The sequence below is a fragment of the Lactuca serriola genome, chromosome 5 (genome assembly GCF_051521515.1).
Source record: "Lactuca serriola cultivar US96UC23 chromosome 5, Lser_US96UC23_V15, whole genome shotgun sequence".
In the NCBI taxonomy this organism is placed as follows: domain Eukaryota; kingdom Viridiplantae; phylum Streptophyta; class Magnoliopsida; order Asterales; family Asteraceae; genus Lactuca; species Lactuca serriola.
The window spans coordinates 46,751,526-46,759,880 of NC_136412.1; the positions used below are offsets into that span (position 1 = coordinate 46,751,526).

The 8,355-nt window shown below is 37.8% G+C and overlaps 1 long non-coding RNA gene across 1 annotated transcript; it reads right to left on the bottom strand.

The window, feature by feature from the left end:
- Positions 1-246: 246 nt before the first annotated feature.
- Positions 247-1,649, bottom strand: LOC145052406 (uncharacterized). Its single transcript, XR_013684058.1, has 5 exons — positions 1,317-1,649; positions 1,119-1,221; positions 868-928; positions 604-764; positions 247-501 (listed from the first exon to the last, which is right to left on the bottom strand). It is a non-coding gene; the product is annotated as an uncharacterized LOC145052406 (long non-coding RNA).
- Between the last annotated feature and the right edge of the window lie 6,706 nt (positions 1,650-8,355).

Sequence of the window (8,355 nt, forward strand, 5' to 3'; positions counted from 1 at the left end):
TATATCCAAGTTATTATCAAACTAAAATATGAAATTTTGGAGTTCAAATCGGATATCAAATTCCTATCCGAAATTTTAAGTAAATACTTTAATAAATATCTACTTGAAACTACTCGACTCATGCGCATAAAACTCAAATAATTGGAGTTCTGAGAAACTTATACAAATAGAAGCAGCCAGATCTGATTTCTAAGACAATACATTAAATATCTTTAAATTTTGAATAGAAATGGTAACCAAGGAAAATATATAAAGAGATGAAGTCTTTATTCTAAATATCATATATACAACCACCAAGGAATTAAAAAAGAAGTCGTACTTTAAAATGTTAACTCAAAATATTAATTACAAACCTTAAATTTAACCTATATTATAGAACATGTAACTTTAAAATGCTAACTTAATCTTCTTCTTGTTCTCTTTCAAGGGTCAAACCAGTACAATGTATGTCATTGGCTTAAGTATACAAGCTTTAACCATGTGATATTGTAGTCGATTAGTCTACAAGCATAAAATCGATTAATAAATCACACAGTAAAAAGAAAACATAAATCCAAGATTTCAGGCGCTCTTTTTAATTTTAATGCGCCAAATTTCACTTACATATTTGAAATAGGTCTTGAATACATATAGGTTTGATATCATAGACCCCATAGAGAAGAGAAACATCGATGTCTTTGGTTCGCTCTTACTCATTCCATACTCATTTGCATCCGTTTGATTTTGATTTATACACCATTTTTCAGTCATGAATCCCTCTCCTACTGTTTGTGACCAAAGATCGGAGCATTATTCTTCTTATACAGAAGGAAATTTCAAAAAAAAATAAAAATAAAAAAAATCTGAAATGACAGATGAAGGTTTAACCTGGATGGAATCTATCAACATATGTGTGAAGCGTTAGAATTTTCTGCAAGAGTGCCAAAAACTGCAAGATTCAAAAACAAAAATTAGATCTGAAAGTTTACATTTACGATTTCAGCTCAAAACAAACCACCCCATGAACCAAGAGACCATATCCAGCATTAATATTTTAGCCATTAAAGTTTATATAAGGAGGAGAGAAAGAAAGGGAGAAAATGAGACAAAAATATGAAGAAAGGTTATCAAAACTTAACCCGGTGATTGGATCCAACTTTCCTCGCAAGCTTCTTACAAACTCCATGTTTTTGCGCATTCCAAACCCCTCTCTGCAAATATGAGTGTGTTTGCCTTTTGTTTCTGCAAAAGAGAGAGAGCGAGAGATTGATAGAGATCTATGACCACTAAAAAAATCAAATAGTCATATGCGTGTTTATAGTTTGAAGAACACTAACCGTGAAAATTGTCAATCTAGGTACTTCGATTTGTAAGTGATATATTCTGATCTCAATCCACCAGAATTGCAGCGACAATAGGTCAGGATGCCGTTAACCAAATAATTTGGATATGTCGGTCTTCGGGTGAAAAAAATATCCACAACTGTGGTGAAGAAAATCGGTGATTTCATCGCGTTAGGATTTTCAGAAAGGAGCATGTAGAATTCAAATTTTGAATCGAGATTTAGCGAGGAAGAAGAAGAGAGCGGCGCTTTTAGGTCTGAGAAAGAGGGAGGCATGTAAACAAAAAAAAGGTCCATATCCATATGTGTTTCTTTATGCTTAATCTTTTGCACATTGATCTTAAATTGTATATTTTATCTTTCATTTTGATTGGTCATTTTGGATCACATGGCTTTCCATCTTGGCCATTGGAATAAGAATGGAGATTTCACCCCCTTGATTTTTAAGGCATTAGGCTTAGTTTGTTGTACATCATGCTTAAAATTTTGTATTTAAGACATTAAATATATATGTTTTATAAGATGGTGTATATATATATATATATATATATATATATATATATATATATATATATATATATATTTTATATTTGAATGGTTCAACTTAAGAAAATTCTATATATATTGCGTTATCAAAATTCGATTATGATTACGGCATCCCTCTTCATAGTTAAATTTTGAAAACATGGCAAATAAAAATATTATAGCAAAAGACCGGTCTAGTATCATGTCTTTATGTGAGACATCATGAATCGTGTCCCATATGCTTCGGATATAGGATCGATTTCATGTGCTATAATATTCATCCTTTCTAAATTTTCCAAATGCTCAGGGCATTTAGAAGGGAAAAGTCTAGAACTAGATATGACTAAAGTGATTAAGCAATTGTCGAGGACAATCTGAGGTTTTCCAAAGATTGGTTGCTCAGGGAGATTTGGAAGTATAGTGTTAATTTTGGCAAGACCATATTGACATTTTCTGAAAAGAGGCAACTCTTGTTCAGAAGTGATAGTAAAAATGGGACTATGGAAATGTCTCCATAGGTGGAAGTTATTCAATATGTGTAAGATTAGAAAACCTTAATGCAAGAAGGATGTCCAAAGCAATGTACTTTGAATATGAGACTTCGTTTCCATAGAGCTGATCTTCTTTGGAATACCCTGTAATGACTAGTGACAAGGTTTTGGTGACTTTGTGCATAATCATTACAAGAGGAACATTGCATATAAGTTCAAAATCTAACTAATTTCGGTGAATGGTGAGAATTAGGAATTCTTATATTTACAATAAGGATTTGAGATTGTGAAATGAGCATCACTGGAATCATTTTCAACTAATCTATTTCACAAAAGTAAAGATCATAGACAAACATAGTGTGCATACTTGGAGTATGGCATAGCTATTGATTAGAAAACAAAGTGTACATGCTAGGAGCATGGGACAACTGTTGTTTTATTCAAGTATTAAGTTGATTATTTGAAACATTATACAATGAATAATGTGTAATCAATATGGTGATAAATAAAAGGTGGTTCTATTTATATTCAAAAGGGTTCTGAGACCATATTGGATTTGATTATTATTGTGTTTCACTTTGCATGTTTTGACTTCCAGAATAGCTAGGTTATTCTTTCCGAGTGACTAAGTTATTTAAACACTCCACAGTCGTTCATATGTTGGAAGTAGGTATGAATTAAGACTGTCATGAATCGAGGTTGTAGATGGCTAAATGTGTTTATACATAGCAATGGTTGCTACAACATTCATGAGTACTCATAAGTTATGAGTATTGGAATTAACCCACGCTCACTTGTATCACTTCATGGAATTTATCTCGAGTGATTGTGAGACGGTAATATCATATAAGTCTTCAAACCTAGAGATATGAGTTGTTACCTATGAGTTGGTTGTGCATTGATTGCACGTAAACGCATCAGTAACTTGATGCTATAAAACGTGCCTTTGTGTACAATTCAACAAGTAGTAGAACAAGCATATGAGTCGAAGTTTATCTGTTCCTTCTAGAAATAGAAGCGATATCTGGGCCCCTTGATGATTTTGTGTTGACCCATGTACCGGGCCCGGTCAGAACTAAATTGATGTGTTCAGTTAAGTTCTTTGTCAAACAAATCGGAAATCGAGAAACAACTGTCAGACAATAAGTAAGACATTGTTCCATGTATTTGTCCGGCTGATATCATGAGAACAGAGGACTATATGATCACTTATCTAAAATGGTGCTTCAAAGTTCAACAGAGTTTTCGAGAGCTACGATTGTTGGTTGGTTCCTGAAGTAACATACGCAAATACAGTTATTAGACTTATCCAGGTGGGAGACTGTTCGATAAGGCGTCTAAGTCCATAACTTATTTGGTATATACTTGAACCGACCCGGCATGGTCCATTTGGGTTGCACTTCACCCAAACTATTTGTGGATAATTTTATGAGAATTGTATACTTACGATTTATTAATATATTATAAGTTATAATATATTAATATAAAGTCATGTTATTTAATTAGTTTTAATCTTGAATTAATTATGAATTAATTTAGTGATTAAAAGGAAGACTAATTAAATCATGGGCTATTATATGGTGTGGGCTAATACTCATTTGTTAATGGGCTAAGCTTATATGGAAGTCCATGGAGCTTTTAACCCATGGATCCTTGGAAAGGAAAAGACATGGGTTATTAGGGTTTCACCCTAACCATGCACGCTATATAAACAAGCGTATGTTGCATGAAATAACACCCTAGAGTGTGTGTGTGTGTGTAAGGTGTGGCCGATTTCTAAGAGTATGTATACTCTCTCATAAAGTTTTCCAAGTTTGTGGTGATTTGTGATTTCCATTTGAGGCATTCACATTATTGGTGCTTGGCTCTCAAACTCCAAGGAATCAACACTCATCAAAAGGTATGTAATTCATCTAGTTCCTTTTATGTTTAAAAGTTCCCCATGCCATGCTAGATAAGTTATAAGCCTTGGAAAACAAATTTTGCATGTATTTAGACAAACATAGATCCAAGGTTTATTAGGGTTGCATGTACACTTACGAAGTGTTAGAATGCTCAAAACCCAACAGTATTTCCGAAGGAGTTACCCGGAGTCCCTCCTATGAGGAAAGTTGAGTTCAGGATTGATCTAGTGTCAGTTGCGGCTCTGATTGCTAAGGCGTTGTACCGCTTGGCACCGCCTGAGATGCATGAGTTGTCCTCTCAGCTTCAGGAGCTGTTAGGCAAGCAGTTCATCGGACCGAGCAGTTCTCCGTGGGGAGCGTCAATACTATTCGTCAACAAGAAGTATGGTTCACACTGGATGTGCATTGATTACCGTGATTTGAACAAGTTAACGGTGAAGAAACGTTATCCTCTTCCGCGGATTGATGACCTCTTTGATCAGTTGCAGGGTGCATCTTGGTTCTCCAAGATCGACCTGACATTCGAGTATCATTAGGTGAGAGTGAGAGAGGAGGATGTGGAGAAGGTCGTGTTCTGTACTCATTATGGGTATTACGAGTTCGTGGTGATGCCATTTGGGCTCACCAATGCACCTGCGGTGTTTATGGATTTGATAAATTAGGTATGCAGGCTAATTCTTGACCATTTGTTATCATATTCATTGATGATATCTTGGTGTATTCCAAAACCATAGAGCAGTGTGAGGAGCACCTTCGAGAGCTTCTGGGAGTATTGAGGTGGGAACGGCTTTATGCCAAGTTCGCAAAGTGTGAATTTTAGTTACAAGAGTTCCAGTTCCTAGGGCATCTTGTTAACCAGGATGGGAATTTGGTCAATCCGGCCAAGATCGAGGCGGTGATGTAGTGGGAGGTTTTGAAATCTCCCACACAGATCAAGAGTTTCTTGGGTTTGGCGAGATATTATCGGATATTTATTTAGAATTTCTCCAAGATTATGGTACCCCTCACTCGTCTAACGAAGAATAGAGTGGATTTCCGAAGGGGCCCTGAGTAGCATTCGGCGTTTGAGAATCTTCAACAGAGCTTATGTGAGGCCCCGATATTGACACTTCCGAAAGGATTCGAGGATTTTGTAGTGTTCTGTGATGCATCCATCACCAGTTTGGGGCGGTCCTTATGCAGAGAGGATGAATGATCGCTTATGCTTCGCAGCAGCTGAACGCACATGAGACGTGATATCCCGCGCATTATCTGGAGTAAGGGGCAGTTGTATTTGCCCTCAAGATTTGGAGACACTATCTTTATGGGGTCCGTTGTACTGTCTACACGGATCACAAGAGTTTGAGATATCATATGGATCAGCTGAACCTGAACATGAGGTAGCGCAGGTGGCTGGACGTAGTCAACGATTATGACTGTGAGATCCTTTACCATCTAGGTAAGGTGAATGTAGTAGCGGATGTATTAAGCCGCAAGTCGGTCGGGTCTTTAGTTGGGGAGATGTGTATGAGGATATCCATTGATTCTCTACTTTTAGGTTTGATCAGGGAGGCTCGGGCAGAGGGAGTTCGGAGGAGAACTGGAAACAGGAGAGGATCAGGGCCGAGATCGACAGGTTTGCCACTGATAGTCGTGGATTGATGACCCAATGAGGTCAGTTTTAGGTTCTAGTCTCCGGTGAGATCAAAAAGAGAGTGATGGAGGAGGCTCATAAGTCTCGCTTTTCTATACACCGGGGAACCACCAAGATGTATCAGGATTTGAGATTTAGCCACTAGTGGTCGTGTATGAAGAGGGAGATAGCCTAGTATGTTGGGAGGTGCTTGACATGCAAGATGGTTAAGGTCGAGCATCAGAGGTTGCATGGCAAGCTGTAGCCTTTGGAGGTTCTCATGTGGAAGTAGGAACAAATCACCATGGATTTTATCACCAAGTTGTCGAATATGGCCAAGAGTTTTGATGATATTTGGGTCATCGTGGATCGATTGACCAAGAGTGCCCACTTTTTTGCCATCCGGGAGAGCTCTTCGGCTGAAAATTTGGCCGATGTGTATGTCCGGGAGATTGTTGCTCATCATGGGGTTCCAGTCTCCATTGTTTTAGACCGATATGTTCAGTTAACAGATCAGGCAGAGACTGCAAACCGCTCAGAGTCGGCAGAAGAGCTATGTCGACTGGCAACGATCAGAGTTGGAGTTTCAGGTCGGCGATATGGTGCTTCTGAAGGTCTCGACCTGGAAGGGTGTGATATGCTTCAGTAAGAGGGGAAAATTAGGTCCCCGATATATTAGACCATTCCGTGTGATTTCCAGGGTAGACATGGTGGCTTACCAGTTGGATTTACCTAGCGACCTCAGTCAGATCCACAACACTTTCCATGTTTCTCAGTTGTGGAAGTGTGTGTTGGACATCGAGATAGTGATTCATTTGGATGATATTCAGGTCGATGAGATAGTGATTCATTTGGATGATATTCAGGTCGATGAGCGCCTAAATTATATTAAGAGACCGGTGGCTATTTTGGAAAGAAAGATGAAGGTCCTACGCAACAAGGAGATACCTTTGGTAAAGGTTCATTGGCAGCATCGGAGAGGCTCCGAGTGGACCTGGGAGCCAGAGGCTGAGATAAGGGAGCATTATCCTGAGTTATTCGTTGCAGTAGACTTCGGGACGAAGTCAAAGTCAAGTGGGGGAGAATTGTAACATCCTGTTTTGAGGTACTTTCATTATTAACCCTAAATTGAATAATATTGCATTTTGGTCCCTAAGTTTAAGAAATAGTGAAAAGAGGGCCCTAGTGGAATTTTCGTAATTTAGGTTTTAGGGGAGTACGCCATGCGTACGTGTGTACGTTATGCTTACATCTATATGCAACGCGTATGTTCCATACATGCAAAACCTAATTTTTAGGGTTTGACTCATATTTAAACCTCATTATAGCCTCATTTACCTTCACTTCATCAGCCTCCATCCTCTTAAAACGTTTTTTGTAACCCTAATCCACATTGTGAAACATTTCTAAGCTTGAGTGTGTGTGTTTTGTTCTTTTGAAGAAGAAGGAAGGAAGTAGAGACCATCTTGGAGGAGTGAAACTCTTTAGATCTAGAATCACACCACCTTTTGGCATCATTTGGAGGTATAAAGTCCTAAACTTGGTGAAGTTTCATTTAGATCTTATGTTGGGTTGATTTTTGGTCCTTTTTGTCCCAAATGTGGAGATTCATGAACATTGCATGTTCTCGACCCATTAAGCTGTCCTTTCAGACCTTTGGAAGGGTCTTAAGTCATAAAAATGGGTTCTAAGTGGTTGGTTTTGCTCCATGCATTCTTTAGAAGGTCTTAATGGATTAAAAAGTTAAGTTAAGAACTTAATGGACATGCAAAGTTATAAAGTTGGAAACTTTATGACTATTGAGGGTATTTTAGCCTTGGATCTAAAAGTGGGACGCGAGAGCTTAATCCATTAAGCTCTTAATGAGAGTTTGCGAAATCTGGGAGTACGCCCCGCGTACCTGGAGTACGCATCGCGTACTAGGTCAACCACCCCGATGGTGGTCAACGCTTGAATACGCCCCACTTACATTTAGAGTACGCCCCGTGTACGCACTCTATCACACCCCTAAACTAGAACGGCGGAAATGTTTGGGGGCGGATGAATTCATGTACAGTATCATAACAATTGAATAATAGAGATCAAAGCATCACAACCATTACATTGAATATTAAGTAAGTTTACATTTTTGTTCACAGAAGCATTGTTTACATGATATCAAAAGTGTACAACAAAAATAAATAACGAGTTGCAACGGCGTCCCATCCACCAAAAACTTTGGTGGTTACCTGTTTACAAGTTTCCTGAGAATACAAGTGATTTTGAAAAGTGTCAACAATTAAGTTGTTGAGTTCATAAGCGTTTTTTATGCAAAGGAGTTTGTAATTGTTTCTTGTAAAATGATAAGGTATACTTCCAGAAAATCCAATATTTTCTTTGTAAATGAATTGTAGTCTTAAATCCCTAAGACCAAAAATGTATAAGTATTGTTGTACATGAACGTAGTAATATGTAGCTTGATTCGTATATAAAACCATTTGAAAGCATGTTTCCTTATGTATA